This window comes from Rattus norvegicus, chromosome 17 (genome assembly GCF_021556685.1).
Source record: "Rattus norvegicus strain SHRSP/BbbUtx chromosome 17, alternate assembly SHRSP_T2T, whole genome shotgun sequence".
Lineage (NCBI taxonomy): Eukaryota > Metazoa > Chordata > Mammalia > Rodentia > Muridae > Rattus > Rattus norvegicus.
Window position 1 is genome coordinate 61849879 of NC_141550.1, and position 18487 is coordinate 61868365.

Here is an 18487-nt window from a genome sequence, read left to right on the forward strand (position 1 = left end):
AAGCAATCTACACATTCAATGCAATTTCCATCAAAATTCCAACTCAATTCTTCACATAGTTAGAAAGAGCAATTTGCAACTACATTTACAACAACAAAAAACTCAGGATAGCAAAAACTATCCTCAACAATAAAAGAACTTCTGGAGGAAATCACCATCCCTGACCTCAAGCAGAATTACAGGACCATGGTGATAAAAAACTGTATGGCATTAGTAGAAAGACAGGCAGGTAGATCAATGGAATAGAATTAAAGATCCAGAAATGAACCTACACACCTATGGTCACTTGATCTTTGACAAAGGAGCTAACACCATCCAGTGGAAAAAAGATAGCATTTTTAACAAAGGGTGCTGGTTCAACTGGAGGTCAGCATGTAGAAGAATGCAAATCCACCCATTCTTATTGACCTGTATAAAGCTTAAGTCCACATGGATTGAGGACCTCCACATAAAACCAGGTACACTAAAACTAGTAGAAGAAAAAGTGGGGAAGAGCTTTGAACACATGGGCACTGAGGAAAATTTCCTGAACAAAACACTAATGGCTTATGCTCTACAATCTAGAATTGACAAATGGGACCTCATAAAACTGCAAAGCTTCTGTAAGGCAAAGGACACTGTCATTAGGACAAAACAGCAACCAACAGATTGGCAAAAGATGTTTACCAATCCTACATTTGATAGAGGGCCAATATCCAATATATACAAAGAACTCAAGAAGTTAAGATGCCAGAGAGTCAAACAACCCTATCAAAAAATGGGGTACAGAGCTACACAAGAAATTCTCAGCTGCGGAATATCGAATGGCTGAGAAGTACTTAAAGAAATGTTCAACATCCTTAGTCATCAGGGAAATGCAAATCAAAACAACCCTGAGATTCTACATCACACCAGTCAGAATGGCTAAGATCACAATTCAGGGGACAACAGATGCTGGCGAGGATGTGGAGAAAGAGGAACACTCCTTCATTGTTGGTGGGATTGCAGACTGGTACAACCATTCTGGAAATCAGTCTGGAGGTTCCTCAGAAAATTGGACATTCCACTACCTGAGGACCCAGCTATACCTCTCCTGGGCATATACCCAAAAGCTGCTCCAACATACAACAAAGACACATGTTCCACTACATTCATAGCAGCCTTATTTATAATAGCCAGAAGCTGGAAAGAACCCTGATGCCCTTCAATAGAGGAATGGATACAGAAAAGTGGTACATTTATACAATGGCGTACTACTCAGCTATTAAAAACAATGACTTCATGAAATTCATAGGCAAATGTATGGATCTAGAAAATATCATCCTGAGTGAGGTAACCCAATCACACAAAATAGCCAAGGAGAAAATGAAAATGTCAAGGGGAAAAAAGAAGATACTAAAAAGGAAAGCTTCTGCCCAACAAAACCATTCGGCAAAAGCAACAGAGACAACTGCATGCTGCCCTTTAAATCTGATGCTGCTGACAGTCTATGTTTGAGCCAAAAAATAAAACTGATGAGAATCTACATCCTTATTTTTTAATGTGATACTTCACTGCTTCACCAAATAAGCATATGCTACAATATGAATTTGGCAATATAACTTCATGAAGAATATTTAAAAGGATTCAATTTTTTCCCTACTGTCTTTTGAGCAGATACTGTCATAGTATACGTTCATTATATACTGTGAAACTCTTCTCTTTAATATTCTCTTTAGAACCTCCCCTTTAACCTTCTTGAGAATGACATTTGCTTTCTGGAATTGTCTCCACTGAGTCTACAAACCCAGTGTTACTTTTATTAGTATGAAGGTTTTATCCTCAACTTGACACACCCGGATTCACCTGAAAAGAGCAATCTTCAATTGAGAAACGTCTCGGGTCACCCTGCCCTGTGGGCCTGTCTGTGAGAGTGCGTTAAGACAGTGTCAACCCACTAGTCACTGGCTAACGGTCATGTCATGTCTAGACCAGTGTTGAGGTGAGTCCCATTCTCAGTCCTCTGTGTGTGTGATAAGCAAAAAGATAACATAATGGGGAAGCTTTTTAAATAACAAACACGTCTTAGCTTTTTAAAGTTGGAGGTTTCGAAAACAACAAAAGATGCTAAAAGAATGTTAACCTTTTACTTCGGTCAAATCATTACATATGCTCTGACATCTTAATCTTCTGTACTTAAAGTCTGTGTATTAGAAATATTTGTACAAGTATGTACATAATTAAAATTAACTTGGAAATATGATTCAACAGTGGAGTTTGTTTTCTGGAAAAAAATATAGTCCTATTATATCAAATTTTACTTTATTATGGTTCGTATTCTAAAAAGAATGTTTAATCTGTTTTAAAAACTTGTGCCTCTTCCACCAAAGGATATTAACAAATATAATCTTACATTAACTTTATATACTTTCTTCATAAAATTTGCCTTAAACATTATGCCTTGTTTTATTAGAATCCAATTCTGGCTTTTGTAACAACATTTTATTCTAAACAGATATTCACTTTTAAAAAAATCCTTATGATGCCTATATTTGGTATATCACTGTTATCTGTCTATTGAACATAGAACTTCCAAACCTTAAGCATGTTTTAGCATTTATTGTATGTGCTAGATAAAAGACAAAATAAAGTTACAGTGTGTTCCTCAAAGAGAGAGGGTTGATGTATGTAGCTCCAGCTGCATATGTAGCAGAGGATGGATTTATCTGGCATCAATGGGGGGAGAGGCTCTTGGTTCTGTGAAGGCTCGATGCCCCAGTGTTGGGGAATGCTAGTGGGGTGAGGTGTGAGTGGGTACATGGGTGGGGAAGCACCCTCATAGAAGAAGGGGGATAGGGGGGGGTTTGCAGAGGAGAAAGAGAATAACATTTAAAATGTAAATAAATAACCAATAAAAAAAAAGAGTTGATGTGTGGGTGGATCTATTCCTAAGCACATAGGGCTGGACTACATAAAAAAAGCTAGCTGAGCAGGAACCAGAAAGAAAGCTAGCGGTCACTACTGATTCTTCAGGTCTTGCGTGAGTTCCTCTGGCGCCTTCCTTCAGCGATGGAGCGTGATCTAGATGTTGGTGTTGAATTTCCTCCCCTAAGTTGCTACTGGTCATGGTATTTATCACAGGTGAAATGGTCCATCTTTTGGTGTGCTCTGAGAACATCTCCTGCATCACGTTCTCCTCTTTCCACACCAATGTGTGGGTCTCAGATTCACTGGGTCTGATCTATTCTGGAGAGGCATTTCCTGCCCAAAATTTCGTCTTCCAATCAGTTTACTGTAAATTTTCCCTGTAGAGCCTTCTCTCTCTTCTTGAGGGGCAGAAAACAGTATATCCTAGAGAACAACTTACTTCTCATTCACACTTAAACCTTACTGACTTTTCTTTTACCCTTTTGATCCAGGGAGTGGCACTATTAGGAGATCTGGTCTTGTTGAAGTAGGTGTGTCACAATGAATGTGGGCTTGATTCTCACCCTACTGCCTGGATGTCAGTCTTTAAGATCATCACCCACCCCCATGTGTATGAAACCCATTTATCTTCCACACGAAGTGCTCAGCAAGATGCAGGGGGGGGGCTGCTAAGGGTGTATGCACATCATGTTTTGTCTTCCTGATTTTTCTGAGTGTAGAGAGGTTAAAGGTACCTACACTCTTGGCACATGTTATTTTTAAGTTATTCAGAAACCTCACAGAATAGATGCTTCAATCAATGGCTTTATGAACAAGCAGAATTCAAGCAGATTGTTTTGGTTTATCTTTTGTCTGCTAATAATTTTATTATACATGTGGTTTAACTTTAAGGTTGAAGAAGAAGATGAAAATACAAAAAAGGGAAGGAAGGGAAGGAAGAAAGGAAGGAAGACAGACAGAAAGAAAGAAGGAAGGAAGGAAAGAAGGAAGAACTGGTAGAATAATTTAAAAGGTTTTGCTTCCCTGATAGTAAGGTAAACTCCATTTCATAATTGAGTGAAGGAGTCAGAGGTGAAAGATAACACCAAGGGGATGTTGTAATGTAGAAATGGTATCTTAGTTAGGGTTTTACTGCTATGATCAGACACCATGACCAAGGCAAATCTTATAAAGGACAACATAATATTTGGGGCTGGCTTACAGGTTCAGAGGTTCAGTCCATTATCATCAAGGCAGGAGCATGGCAGCATCAAGGCAGGCGTGGTGCAGGAGGAGCTGAGAATTTTACATCTTCATCTGAAGTCAACTAGTAACTAATATAGATTTTTGTCAACGTTATTTCTATCGTTTTAGAACTACTTAAGAGCAATCAGGAGTGCACAGGATCAATTGCACTCCTGGAAGTACAGTCACTTGACCAAAATAACAGGCCTCCTCCGAGTCTCATCTCTGCTTTCCATCATGAGACATATACAATCATGAGAGGTCCTAGAAGACTCCATAGCAGCTTTGCTTGTATTCATTTAAGTCATAGGTACTATCCCAAAAGCACGGAGTGAGGCAGTGTATGCTAACAGAATCAGAGACTGTACATATCTGGCAAGTGTTCTTTTTTTTTTAATATACTTTATTGGATATTTTATTTATTTACATTTCAAATGTGATCCCCTTTCTGATTTCCCCTCCATAAATCCCCTAACCCACTCCCCTTGTCCCTGCTTCGATGAGGCAGCTTCCCGGCCCACCCACCCACCCACCCACCCACTCCTGCCTCACATTCCAGTCCCACCTCACATTCCCCTACTCTGGGGCATTGAGCCTTCACAGGACCAAGGGTCTCCCCTCCCAGTGATGCCAAATAAGGCCAACCTCTGCTACATATGCAGCTGGAGCCATAGGTACCTCCATGTGTACTCTTGGGTTGGTGGTTTAGTCTCTGGGAGTTCTAGGGTCTGGTCGGTTGGTATTGTTGTTCTTCCTATGGGGTTGCAAACCCCTTCAGCTCCTTCAGTCCTTTCTCTAACTCCTCCACTGTGTTCAGTCTGAAAGTTGGCTTCGAGCAAATGCATCTGTACTGGTCAGGCTCTGGCAAAGCCTCTCAGAGACAGCCAGTTCCTGTCAGCAAGCGCTTCTTGGCATCAGCAATAGTATCTGGGTTTGGTGTCTGCAGATGAGATGGATCTCTAGGTGGGGCAGTCTCTGGATGGCCTTTCCATCACTCTCTGCTCCAGTCTTTGTCCCTGTATTTCCTTTAGACAGGAGCAATTCTGGGTTAAAATTGTTGAGATGGGTGTGTGGCCCCATCCCTCAACTGGGGGCCATGTCTAACCTCTGGATATGGTCTCTACAGGTTCTCTCTCCCCTTTGTTGGGTATTTCAGCTAATGACATCCCTGTTGGGTCCTGGGAGACTCTTGCCCAGATGCCAGGCAAGTGTTCTACCATTGAGCTAGAACATCTAGCTTTAGAAGTTTCTTAAATACATGTAGAAGCAGGAATGGGGGTTCAGTTGAAGATACTTGCCTAAGATATTCAGGGCCCTGAGTTCCATGCTTAGAGGAAGGAAGGAAGGAAGGAGGGAAAGAAGGAAGGAAGGAAGGAAGGAAGGAAGGAAGGAAGGAAGGAAGGAAACAAAAAGACCCATGCACACAAAATTTCAGTTTGCATAATGGTTGATACTGTCAATCATCTGAACTCACCTAGGAAACAAAGCTTTGGTATGTTTGCAGGGGAGCTCCCAGATTAGGTTAATTAAAGTGGGAGAAACCCACTGTAAGCACAGTATCCTGTGGACTCTGTCCCACGCGGAGTGAAAAGCAATAACAGACTGAGTGCCAGTGCTCACCTCTCTCTGCCTCCTTACCGCCTCACATTCCTACCACCATGAACTCCACACCACAACGTGTGCCTGTAGCTGTGAGCCAAAACAAACCCTTCCTTCTTTAAATTACCTTTTTTCAGTATTTTGTCACAGCAAGGAGAACAGGAGCTGATATAATGTTTCACTTCTGAAGTGAGTTTGATCTTTTAAAACGGAGGCAGCCAAGTATAATGGCACATACCTGTAATTTCCACACCCCAAGACCTGGGCAAAAGGATCCAAGTTTTGGACCGACTTGGGCTACATAGTGTAATCCCAGTGGGGGTGGAGGAGAGGTGGGGGAGGGGGAGAAAGGAAATTGGAACACCTGCACACAGTATCAAGATCAAACAGATGTCAGGTGGATATACACACTTTAGACAGCTTATGAAATAAGCAAAGAGAGTTGGCTACAAACTCAACCTTGCATTTCTTTATGACCTCCAAGGGGACAATTATGCTGAAAGTGCTATATAGCTCCTTATATACTTGGAAGCATAAACCATATCTGCTATGGTGTATGTCTTCAAAGTAGACGGTGCTGTAACAGATAAATGTGTACAATTAAAAAGAAAAATGTAGCTGAGTGAGGCAGTGCAGGTTTTAGTTGCAGCACTCGGAAGGCAGAGACAGGCAGATCTATGTAAGTTCAAGGCAAGTCTCACCTATAAAATGGATTCCGGGACAGCCAGGGCTACACAGAAATACCCTATCTTGAAAGAAAAAAAAACGTACAAATTTCTATGTTTGTTCTACTGATCAAAATAATACATTGGCCTTGACACATGGGGATTATTTGAATGTAGTAAATACCAGGGACTCAAACTGTTCAGTAGTTAAGAGTACCAACTGCTCTTGCAAAATACCCAGGTTTGGTTCCCAGAACCCATACTTTACCTTACCTTCTACTGTTACTCTTGCTCTAGGGAAGTCTGACCCTGCTGGCCACCACAGGCACCCATACTCACATGCACATAGACACACACACATGCACACACACACACACACACACACACACACACACGCACACACATACACACACACAGTTTAAAAGTAAGTTGTTATTATTATTTTTAATGGAATACAGTTGGGCACAGTGAAACCTGATCATAGCCCAGGCTTACTCGGGACGTTTGCTAAGGCCAGAAATATAAACGAACCACCTAGGCATAGAGGGAAGATCCTGTGTCTAAAAAATAAGTCCAAATAAAAATAAACTTAAAAATAGATACAACTTTTGGGGCTCCATGGTGATCTGTTGAGCCAACATTCACTCTTGTTTCTTGTGATAACCCTTTGATGCCAGGCTTCATTCTCTGACATGGTCTAAAGATCTGGATCCCACAGAGAACCAATGCTCTGCTCACTGTTCATACCAATACTTCCCTATACATTTTCAGTTCATTTATCTCTGCCAAGCTGGGCATTTTATGGGTGTCCTGCAAAGGCCTTCAAGGTGGTAAAAGACCCTCTTGGAAAAAGCTTTAATTAACTTCTGATCACTGACCCTACAACTTCGATAACTAACTCTGTTGCTTCCACAGTGTAAAACTGCCACATATGGTGGCTAAAACCTATCAAATCCCAAGACACTGACCGGTGGTTACATGGTCTATGACTATAAAGTCTTACAGCAGAATCTTTTCTTCCTACCATTTTGCAGAAGAGCTTCAGTTCTTCTCATTTCCCGAGGGGAAGAATTTCCCTTGTTCTCCCAGTATTAATAGAGTAACCACAGCAAATCAACAACTTGTGTGTATGTCACAGTAATAGCTGGCCTAAATTTCAGGGAGTGACACAGGAGCTACAAGGCAGGATGAAGCAGTTAACAGCATGAAATTTATCCTTTAGTTCTAAAGCACTGGCATTTTTATTATACTTTCATTTAAACTTAACAATGTATTGAAAATAATACTAAGAAACTATAGGTAGAAATATTGTTGCTTTTGTAACAGCTATAGGAAGGCCATAAACAATAAATCCATTTGCTGTCAAAATTAAGGCACGGGGGAAAAACATGCACTTCTCTTAATACAGTTAGCAATACAGAAGTACAATTTACATTGCTAGCAATATTTAATAATGAATAAAAATTATCGAATCCTAAGATTAAAAGAGCTTGCAGTTACCCATCATTGCTATTATTGAAGGAATTAAAAGGCCAGGCTTGCAATTTAATGCAAAATAATTCTGGTTCCCAAAAAATAGCTGTTAATTTACATATTACAGTGAAAGGGGACAAGACCCATTTATTTGCAAGAAAGGAACTTGGTCAAATGCATATCTGAGTTTCAAGAGTCTCTGCACCAGTTCAGCTCCTGTGACTCGTTCTGCCGGGCACTTGTGCCTGAACCTGACGCTTTTTTCTTTTTCCAGTTTTGGGGACAAGACCCAAGGCTATCAAGGCTAAGAAGCACTTTCCTCTGTGTTACCCCTCAGCCACTGAGCTGCTTTAAGCACTGGAAATAATACTTGTTTCATTTAGAATGATCCTTAGAGGGGTTGGGGATTTGGCTCAGTGGTAGAGCGCTTGCCTAGCAACCGCAAGGCCCTGGGTTCGGTCCTCAGCTCCAAAAAAAAAAGAAAAAGAAAAAAAAAAAAAAAGAAGGTAGAATGATCCTTAGGCTTTTGTCCTTAGACTTCTGAGAGTTTAGAGAGTTTGTGGATGCCACAATGTTGGCAAGCACAGTTGAGAGACAAAGCGTCCAGGCTGTTCCAAAAGATGGCAATGATGACCCCAGCTTCCTAGAGAGAAGTGCTAGAAGCAATGAGCACCCTGTCTTCAGGCAAGGTGTAAGGTGTTTGCGAATGAGGGATCCCTGTAAGGGTTACAAAACCCTGAAAATCAAAGTACTAGGCCAGGTTTTAGGTTGAAGTTAAATTATTAAATTGCATCAAACTGTTAGCTTTATTTTGTAGGGTGAAAGCGTGATGATTCTATTTGAAATGGCTTCTTAGAATATTCTATACAGAGGATTTCCCTCAGTTCCTGTAAGGAGCCAAGGAATATTTAGGAACCTTTTAATGAGTCAACAACAATGAAAAATCGGCTTGAATTACACAATCTCGAAGTAGGTAATAAAACCTGCTTGATTCTGAAACAGTCCAACATTTATACATACAGCCTCTAGTCTTCTACAATATACAGATTCCTCATTAAAAAACATTTTCATTTATGTATTTCATTTTCACGTGTCTGTACACATACATGCATGTACCTTTGGAAGCCAGAGGGGGTATGGGAGTTACAGGCAGTTAGTTATAGGCTGCCTGACACAGGCGCTGGGACTTGAACTGTGTTCCTCTGGAAAAGCACTAAGGGCTAAGCACGGAGCTAACTCTTTAACCCTCTATTTCATTCTTTGTTAAATGTGTCATTTGACAATTTCATGCATGCACGATGCATTTGGATTACTCTCTCTTCCCACACTCTTGAACTGCCCAAAACCACCTTTATCCTCCCTCCTCCCTACAAGCCCCGGTCCTGTATTCATGTCCTTTTGCTTCATGAGCCACTGAGTTTAATCGGGGCTGTCTGTGTGACCATGGGTTTGTACCTGTCCATGGGAGCCTGGTGGCCTCGTGAGTTAGTTCACAACTGAAAGCAATGTTAACCCCTGCTCCTGGCATCCATCAGTTCATGCAGAAAGCTTAGGGCCCCATGGATCCACTCCCCCAGTCTATGATTGAAGACTGACAGGCCCAGTCCTGTGCAGGCCAATGGCAAGCAGCCATAGCTGCTGTGAGGTCATGGCTGTGACATGCCCAGTACACAGTCCTGCTTCCAATCTTCTCGTTCTTACATTCTCCTTTTGTCCCCTCTTCTGTGGTGTTCCCTGGGTCTTAGGGGGTGCATAAGTGTCTTCTATGACTGTTGGCATCAACAACCAGTTTTCCGGTTTGTTGCAGATCAACTCTAACCCATGATGGTGATCCATAGGTGACTAGGATCCACGCATCTGTTGCCATCACAATTGCCATACAGTCCCAGTGTCCATTTGGTTTACCTCCCACCTTTACCTGAGAGCAATTAAGTCACAGCCTCAATAAAAGGTGGACCCTTCCTGACCTTCACCCCTTCTTCCCTCTTTTTCCCCCTTTGTCTCTGTCTTAGGGTCTTATTGCTGTGGACAGACACCATGACCAATGTAAGTCTTATAAAGGACAACATTTAATTGGGGCTGGCTTACAGGTACAGAGATTCGGTCCATTATTATCAAGGCAGGAGCATGGCAGCATCCAGGCAGGCATGGTGCAGGAGGAGCTGAGTTCTACGTCTTCACCGGAAGGGAGGCAGGAGAAGACGGAGCATCCCCAGGCAGCCAAGCCCACACCCACCGTGACGCACTTCCTCCAACAAGGCCACACCCTCTAATAGTGCCACTCCCTGGGCCAAGCATGTGCAAACCATCACAGCCTCCATCTCCCCCTTTCGTCCCCTTCCCCCACAATAAACCTCTCTCTCTCATGTGGAACTGTGTTGCCTGGTGTGCTCTGTCTGGATGCCAGCCATGATTCTATCACAACAATGACAGCCACCACTTATTCTCAAGTATCTCTCTGTTCATGACCGCTCATTACACAAGAAGTACCTTTGATTATGGTGAGAGTAACGTATCTATGGGTTTAAACACAAATATTTGGAAAGAAGTGCTGGCACCCTGACAGTTTAGCTGCACCATCATAGTGAGTTCTCTTTCTAAGGCCTAGGACTTCCTCGTCTGTTTTGTTTCTTTGTTTGCTTTTCTGGGCATTTTTAAAATATAGTAAGATGAAAGAAAAACCAGCATGTCAGAATTGAACAAAACAAACAGAAGAAAAAGAGCCCAATGACAGGCCTGGGAATCAGAGAGCCAATCATTTGCCCACTCAGGAATCCCATAAGAACACTGAACTCAAAGCCACAATGGCTACACAGAGGACCTGGTGCGGACCCAGGCAGGCCCTAAGCTCGCTGCTTCAGGCTCAGTGAGTTCAGGAGAGTTCTTAGGTTAATCCAGAGGGTCTTGTTTTCTGAGTGTCCTGCATTGCTCTTTCTGCCTCCTCTTCTGCAGGGTTCTCTGAGCCCTGAGGGGAGGGACTTGACGGAGACTTCCTGTTTAGATCTGAGTGTTCCAAATTCCCTCGCTCTTCATATTGTCTGTCTGCGGGTCTCTGTGTTTGTTCCCACCTGCCACAGGAGGAAGCATCTCTGATCAAGGCCAACCATAAGCATAGCACAATGTCTTCCTGTCCTAAATGTTCTACACCTCCAGGTCTGTAACGCTGATTCTTGGTCAACAAGTCTCAGTTAACGTTTTTAGCTCTTCATTTAAAAAATGTCTTTAAAACTCTACAGATGTGTTGATAATGTACTGTTTCATTTGGCTCAAATATCTTTATGCAAATAGCACCAACTGTTAAGCTATTTCCTGGGACTTCAACACTTCAAGAACTTATGTCTTAAAAACCATTCGTTTTTCACTACTGTGTAATAGTTCACTCTATGGAAAACCTAAATTGTTGTTTACCTGTCAATGGGTACCTAGAATTACTTCTGGATTTTTGTGGTTAAGATTTCTGCTGGCGAAAATGTTCTTGTAAAGGTTAGAGAGACAGCTCAGTGGTAAAAATTCTTGCTGTGCATACATTAGAACCTGAGCTCATCTCCCCAGGACCCATATAAAAAACTAGGTATGGTTGCCTATGTGCCTGTTACCCAGAGCTGTAAGGGGTGGCTCCTTGGTTCAGTGAGTAACCTTACCTCACTCAAGGGAATGAGGCGGAGAGTGAGAGAATAAGATACCTAATAGGATCCTCCTCTGGCTTTTCTGTGCACAGTCAGTCAGTCAGTCAGTCAGTCTGTCTGTCTCTGTCTGTCTGTTTGTCTCTCTCTCTCTCTCTCTTACACACACACACACACACACACACACACACACACACACACACACACACACCTACTATTTTTTTTTCTCCCTACAGTTATTTTCTTCTTTTGGGGAATGCTGAGACTTAAAGCTAGCACCTCACACATCCCAGGTCAGTGCTCTCCTCCTCAGCTGGATTAGTGGCCTCATTCTTTGCCACATGGATAAACCTATTTCAAAGCATCCTTCCTTATCCCCTCTTCTATCTGGTGTCGGCCACAGGCCTGTAACCAGCAGCACCTCTGCTCCTCCCGTCGCCCATTCTCCTCCTGCGCGGACAGTATACTGCCTTCATTATTTCAACTTTATGATAAATCCAGACGTAACACCTGTTCCAGATCAGCAGCTGACCACGGGCTCCTGGCTCAGCCTCCTGGCCTATGCAGACTGAAGCCACACTTGGCAAAGAGGCAGCCTAATGTTGAGCCTTCCCGTTCTCTATGCACTTGTGTCTTGATGAAGTGTCATAATTTCTCATGCATGGGTGTTTAATATTCTCTATCACGGTTATACTTACATTTTCTACTGCTACTATAAATAGACTAGTTTTGATTTTTTATTTTAAATTTCCTTTTACCATTGGTTACAGATATTTAGATATACAAACGATATTTTACATATACCTGACGCAGTCTGCTTGCTATTAAACTAACCTGAAGATTCTCTTCAGAAGCAGTCGTATCACCCAGGAATTGTGACAGTTCTGTTTCTTCTTTTGCATCCTCTATGCACTTCCCTTGGGTTGACCAGGCTGATGAGATTCTCACTACAGTAAGGTGAAAGTGTCTGATGTGTCTGTGAAGAATACTACACCGTGAAAGCTCTGGCCCAAGCAATGGCTTAATCCCTTGAGGATTCAGAATATGAAGGCCTTGTTGAGAGGTGACCAATGGCAGGCGATGGGCACAGGTGGAGGAAAGAAGTCACTGAGAGCATGTCCATGTGCACCTCACCTTACCCTGGGCAGTTACTGTATCATTGTTCCCGGTTCTGTTCCCTAAGTCATGAACGACCCGCTCTACACTCCCCGCCGGCACCATGTTCCGTCCACATGCACAGGTCCAACACTCAAGCCTCTCAAAGTGCAAGCCAAAAGTGAACCTCTCCTCTCTCAGTTGCCCAAGTATTTTGGTCACAGTTATTCAGAAATAATGTCTGATTTTCAAAGCAGTACTTGCCATTTTCACTTGTAAAAATAATTATTCTGGATTTTATTCGATTTTTGTGCCTCCTTCCTATTCACTAACAGGATTTTTCATTAAAAGATGAAGCCTGTATTTTATCAACTTTACTTCCCAGTATCTACCAAGAGAATTACATGTAATAATTCCCTTTCTTATTATCAGTTATGGTATGTGTTAGCTTTCCACTCCTGCAATTAAATAAATTAAGATTAATTAATTTATAAATCTCATTATAAAAAGTCTTGGTTCATGGTTTCAAAGCTGCAGTCCGTGACTGGCTGGGCCTGTTGCTCTGAGCCTGTGCAGTAACGACACACAGCTGGGAGCACATGGCAGTGTGGGTGAAACCCCTCACCTCAGAGAAGCTAGGAAAAGAAAGAGGGGAAGAAATCAGGGCCACACATGCTCCACAGGAACCGCTCTCCCCTGGGACCATCACTTAAAGGTTACAACACCTCCCAACAGTGCCAAGGAACCAGCCTTTGTGCAAGAGCTTGGGTGTGGCACTTAACCTCGCCATGAAGGATACTACATGTAGTTGGCTGCTGTCTTTTTCTCTTTGCTAATTAGTCGTCTTCTCCTTCTCCTTCCTCCTCTTCTTCGTCTTCCTCTTTCTTCCTCTCCATGACTTAAAATAGACCTGTAGTTTTTCTTCATCAGACTGGATATTGTCTTATTCTAGGGTTATACCAAGTCATGTATGACAAGAGGGACTATTTCTTCTATTTTCTGGAATAATTTGAAAAATAAAATTGAATGACTCCTTAATATTTAGACAAGTGTATCTAGGAAAGCCACATGGTGGTTTTATTCAATTTATTTTTTCTGATTTAGGGAGATTTTATTTTATTCTCCTCTCAAAGTTTCATGTGGTATTTTTGTAGAACCTTTTCTTTCTTTTTTTCTTTTTGAGATTATAATACAATTTTATTATTCCCCCTCCCCTTTCCTCCCTCCAAACCTTCCCATATATCATCCCATTGCTCTCTTTCAAAATCATGGCCTCTTTTTTTCTTTTCTTTTTTTTTAAAAGATTTATTTACTTATTATATATAAGTACACTGTAGCTGTCTTCAGACACACAAGAAGAAGGTATCAGATCTCATTAGAGATGGCTGTAAGGGCCACCATGTGGTTGCTGGGATTTGAACTCAGGACTTCTGGAAGAGCAGTCAGTGCTCTTAACCACTGAGCCATCTCTCCAGCCCAGCCTCTTTTTCTTCATTAATTATTTTATATGTATAGATGTATGTAGTATAGATAACCTGCTTGATCTGTACAATGTTACTTGTATGTATATTTTTAGTACTGACCATTTGGTATTGGACAATCAGTTGGTGTGCAAGTGTTTTGTAGCTGTACCCTTTGGGACTGGGCTCTACAATTCTAAATTTTGATTGGTTGTGTTTTGTCATGCTCTCCAGGTGTTACAAGGGAAGTTTCTTAACAAAGGATAACGACTGCATTTACTGTGGTATAGGTAAAAACTTAGTACATTATAAATGAACTAAGGTGGGAAATGTAGGTTTTCCTCAAAATCCATGACTTCACTAGCATTAGGTAGTTGTGTGAGTTGGCACCAGGCACGATCTCCCTCTTGATGAGGGGGCCTTAATTACAGTTAGAGAGCTGTTGATTACTGGCAAGGTATGGGTGCCACTACTGCACCCTCAGAGTTAACGTGACACAGTGGCTGCTGTTGTGGCTCACAGGACCATAGTGGGGAGGACAATTGATTGCTTTCTTCCTTTGGAAGCTCCCATGGTGAGTTCTGGTACCATAAAACATAGTCCTAAGGGAAGAGGCACTCAGGTTAGTTCCAGCTCAGGGGCCTCCGGACCTGTGTCCAGTACATGTTATTTTCAGCAATAAGGACTTACCTTCTACTTCTAGGGGACGACCAAGAATAATAGCATGGAATGTGTTTGGAGTCTCTTGGATAGCCATGACCAACAACTAAAGGAGGGCCTCTGGTGCCTGGTATTGAGAGTTTTGTAATGTAATTTTTGGCTCTTAGAGCGAGTAATGTTATCCAAGATGAGAAATTTTCATTTAAACTGTGTGTGTGTGTGTATTTATTTATTCATACTTATATGTACTGTAGATTTTAAGAGAGACAGTTAATAGAATGATTCCTTATGACTTTTTCCAGACATCCTTATCGTGCCTCCTCCTCTTCCTTCTATTTTTATCCTCTCTGCCCCTAATTAGAGTTCCTTGTTCTCCCCATTTATGCAGTCAGACCATGTGTGCCCTGCTATTCCTCTCTCCACTGCTCCCCCAAACTCCTACCCCAGCAATGTTCCTTTTTTACTTTCCTGGTTTCTATACTTATTCTAGGAGTAGATCTGGCTTTCAATTTGTTTCTCCTCATCAATTCTGCAGGTTTTAATGTTCTAGAAGTTCATGTGGTGCTTAGACATATGGCGCTTTCACATCAGTTTCCCTTGGGCTGTTCACAGTATTTGGTAATGATCTTGAACGTCTACTCTGACTTTGTGACTATCTTTTCCTTCCCAAAGCTGTTCCCATCTTGATTTTCTTTCCCTTCAAACAATCTAGTCAGAAGAAGGCACATTTCAACAATTCTTCGTTAGAGTGGAGTGTCCTTCATTGTACACCATTAATTCCTGTCTCAGAGCAGTTCTTCCTTCCGACAGGTGACTATTCTGCTGTCCTTTTGAAGTCTCTTAAGATGAATGTCTTGCTTATTGCCTTTAAAAAAATTAAAGACACAGTCTACTCATGTAACACAAACTGGCCTCAAATGCCTGAAACCCCTGCCTCAGCTTCTCAGGCAGTAAGATTTGATGAGTGTGCCACAATGCCCAAGTCTTCATTACTTGTATCCTTTCTCTTATGTGACTAAATTTTGACTTTTAAACACTCAAAAGTTAGATCATTTTCTTCTCTTACAGTGCTCTCCCTCTGGCTACTCTGTGTACTTAATGCCTCACACTTTAGTGTTGATGTACTGCTTGCTTTCCTATTTCTCCAAAACCAATGGTTTAAGGCTTATGCAAATGATTATGCAGAGTCACCTTGAATTCTTACATACATATATTTAGCTGAAGTCCTAAATAGTTATACACAATCTTCACACATCTTACAAACATGGCACACTTCAAGTCCTACGACATTCCTCCCAGCTCACGTGCTACTCCATCTAATGTGGTGAACAAACACTCCAGGCCAGCACATGTACACACACCCCATGCTTCTTAGCATTTTCCATATTACCTGTTGCTCTATTATCTATTTAAGCCTAATAAAATGTGTATTTATGATACATTGTGTCTTGTATTCCTTGCTATTTTTTAAAAACATTGATCATACTATCAGTTCTCTTCAGCTGTAACCAAGTAGCAATTCAAGCCCTTAAATTTATCAGTACATTTTCGAAGTTAAATTTTTCACTATGTATGACAAGTTATTCCTAATCATCTCTGTCTGCAGCTCCTTGTAGGATTATGCCCTTGATATCTGCAAAAGTGAGTCTTGGACGACTACCTGACTGGATCTGCAATCAACCAGGCCACACATCTTTGAGCAAGTCTATAAGGACTTTGTGGAGGCATCACTGAGGAAGGAAAGACCTTCCACTGGAGTCAGAAGCACCTTCAGCCACAGCCCAGCAAAGGGAGTCTGGAGGGAAAGCTTTTGCTTTCTGCCTGCCCTCCCTGACATCAGATCCCAGCCTCAGCATTCAGGTGTCAATGTGCACTGACAAGAGCAGCTCTGAAGGAATCCTCTGAACCTTCATTGACTACAGACTAGGGTGCTGAAACATCCAGTCTCACAGACTCAACAACTGAGAAGTTCTCAGCCTTTCCAGTGTGAAGAATGGCCATTAACAGGACATCCAACGAGAATTGTATAAGCCAATTTAGTAATCCCCTCTCTTCTTATCTATATATAAATACTTATATATATTATAAATATATACATTACTATCAATTATTATTATTTATATCAAGCTAGTACTGAAATTTAATATTTATTTAATTTAATATCAGTATTTAAATAATTAATATTTGGTTTAATTAACATTTAATGTTAAAGTTCAGTATTAAGTTTTAATATTTAATTTGTTTAATATTTATTATTAAATACCAGTACTTATATAATAATTATATTTGATAATATATAGATATATAGAACATTAACTAATCTAGTATCTTTATTGTTTCTCCCTTTTACTTTCAGATTTCTGTGAGATGCACAGACAAGTCTCCGATGCAGTAAAATAACAGTTATATAATAGCTATACATTCTGAGTTTATACATTTGATTTATACAGCTTCAGCTGCTTCACAATGGTTCCAAGGGGTAAATTAAATTTTCTGAATTCTCCAAGTAGGATATGGAAAGATGGCTTAGAGTTTAAAAGCACTTGGTGCTCTTAGAGAGGAGCTGGGTGGGTTCCCAATATTTAAGCCAAGCAGTGAGCAACTGTCTGCAACTCTAGTTCCAGGGATCTGACCCCTCTTTATGGCCTCCATAATCAGCAATACACACATGGTATATGTATATACGCTCAGGCACACACATATACATAGAAATCAAAAAGATATTTTAATTCCGTAAATGTCACTTACATACTGATGTCCAAATTAGGAAGTGCCTACTAATATTAAGTGTTGAGCCTCACCAGCACCAAGCAGACAGAAAGCAGAAAAGCAAATTTGTCGCCTGTTGCTTGAAGTTTATATTTGGTGGAGAGTGAAACTCAGGAAACAATTACAACTGTAGTTATCTCTTGTTTTCTAAACAGTTTCCTAAAAACAGATAAATTAATGACAACCAGCGTTGAAAAGTAAGGGAATTTCTACAAGTCTTTTCTACTTTCCTTTCATTTTTAACCATAGGGTTGTCTGCTGTGGGAAAAGCCAGTTTTCCTTATGGTCTTATATTTAAATAGCTGGAGAAAAACTGCTGGTTAGACATCGTGGCAATACAGAAACGAGGCCAAACCATAGAAATGAGAACATTTCAAGTGAACCCAGAGATGTTCAAAAATGAAAACATGTTATCTCACTGGAAAGAGAGTGTAATTTAATCTTCTCTGCAAATATATGGGATCACTTTTCTCTTTATTGTTTATAAGTGTGGGCCTGAGTGTCTATCTTGTGGAGGGGTCAGAAGGGGCATCAGATCCTCTGGAACAAATAGTTACGAATGGTTGTGAGCTGCCAAGCAGGTGCTGGGAACCAAGCTCAGGCCCTCTTCCAGATCAGTGCTCTTAACTGCCAAGACATCTCGATTGACGTCCACTTTTGAAGCCTGACATTTTGAGCACACCCCTATAGTGGGAGGCACTCTACAGCATCACCAGTTAAATCCCTTGTAACTCAGCCACACCTCCTGCTTGTGGCATCAAGTGCTTGCATGGCACTTCTATAGCTTTACTCTGTCTTTGCAACCCTCATTCTAAACAGCAGACTTCCTACACTCTCCCTTTTTTGCCTGCCTTCTTTTGGGAGCAAATAATGTGAGTGGTTGGTCTCTCAGAATCATGCAGTCACAAAACCCAAGCTTTGCCAAAGGAACAGGCAAAGCTAGCCCACAAGATCCTATGCTAAGGTCCTTTGCAAGCTCCCAAGCTCCCAGTTCTCAAATGATGCAATGTACTTTCATTGGCCTACAGAGAGG

The 18487-nt window shown here is 41.3% G+C and overlaps 1 protein-coding gene across 8 annotated transcripts in view; it reads right to left on the minus strand.

The window, feature by feature from the left end:
• Mpp7 (MAGUK p55 scaffold protein 7) overlaps positions 1-18487 on the minus strand; it is a 269029-nt gene that overhangs the window by 100189 nt on the left and 150353 nt on the right.